Here is a 1,707-nt window from a genome sequence, read left to right as displayed (position 1 = left end):
CGCGTGTGTGGCAGTCCGCCCTGGGTGTGTGTGTGCAGTGAAGACATCACCTCTTACCTTTAGTCTGTTTCCCCCACTTTCACATCAGCCAGGTACAATTTTTAAAAATAATCTCATGACTTAAACATCTTTCAGAAAGTCTTTCAGTTTTACAGGAAGGTCTTAGCAAGTTCAGAGGACTTCAGCTACTGGAAAATCTAATCGGTGGTTCTTTTTTGTGTGTGGGGGGAAAAAACCTAACAAAATAAAAACACTTACTGAGTCACTGGACAGCTGTCTAGACTGTATGCACTCAGAGTTAACCCAGCGTTAGTCATCAGGCAGGGGTGGTCAATCCCCCCTGGAGAAATGTGCGGTTGCGGGCCCAACAGCTGCCTGGATCTTGTTCCCTGCTTAGTCTAATCAACTGTAAGTCACGTTGGATAAAAGCGTCAGCTAAATGACTATTATAACAATAACACAAGCAGAAACCGATCCAGCCCTTGTTGCCATCCTCTGTTCTCAGGGAGGTGTTTTGGCGCTGGGTTTTGGGCTGAGGTACAGAGGCACCAAGCTGCCAGTGGTCACTGTTAGGTGGCTATCGATCGCTTCCTAATTGAATGCATATTAGCTGACAGTTATTGAGCTGAGAGGCACGGAGACGATAGTCTTCAGGAGTGGTCTGGCAGAGAGCAATCTACATATGCTCAGAAGAAACACACTTCACAAATACCAAGCTTTCAAACTTGTTTTTAGCACACAGTGGTGGCAAAAGAGATTTCTAACTTATGCTGTTCTTATTTTAGTTATAGCATTTCTTGGAAAATAACTTTTTATGATGAGAAGTGAGACGATTGTTTCATGTTTCGAGTAGATCTCAGTATTTTTAGAGGTGCTGGGAAGCGTGGGGCATGTTTCTGTGTGTTGTGGGGAGATGTGGCACTACCATCTGCAAATGTGTTTTGCTGCTATTTGTGGAATTGGGCTTTTTAAGACGCCTCTCGTAGAAACAGTTTGAACAACTGTTCAGCCGCAGAGCTCTACGCCGCGGAGGTTCCCTGCCTCTGCTTTCATGTTTTTCCTGATAAGATTGAGAACGTGGCCAGTGTTTCATTGTTTACAGTCATAAACATAAGAGATTATTTTCAAAATGAAATCATTTCGCTGCTGTCGACTCTCTGGTTCATGCCAGGTGCTCTGTCACTCTAACAGGGAAACTGTCTGTCAGGAATATTCCGTGGGTACTGTGTAACAATAATGATTCCACAGATACAGTGTAACAATGACTATTCCGTTGATCAACTGTAACACGGATACATTGTTACAGATTATTTTGAGGATGAACTGTGACACAGAAACATTGTAACAGTGAGCGTTCTGTGGATGAACTGTGACACAGAAACATTGTAACAGCGAGCGTTCTGTGGATGAACTGTTACACAGAAACATTGTAACTGCGAGTGTTCTGTGGATGAACTGTTGCACGGAAACATTGTAACAGCGAGTGTTCCATGCACACAAAGCAGGGCTGGCAGCTTTGTCCTTCCACTGAGATCTCAGTGAGAATAACCTCACCTCATGGCAGGTTACAATGTCTCTGATATCTCCCCCAGGAACCCGTGTGTCTGTGCTAATTCTGAGAGAGAGAGGAAGAGACAGAGTGTGTGTGTGTGTGTGTGTGTGTGTATGTGTGTGTGACAGAGAGAGGGAGAGGGAGTGAGAAAGAGG

The sequence above is a fragment of the Conger conger genome, chromosome 4 (assembly GCF_963514075.1).
Source record: "Conger conger chromosome 4, fConCon1.1, whole genome shotgun sequence".
NCBI classification, from domain to species: domain Eukaryota; kingdom Metazoa; phylum Chordata; class Actinopteri; order Anguilliformes; family Congridae; genus Conger; species Conger conger.
Note: the sequence above shows the minus strand (reverse complement) of the source record.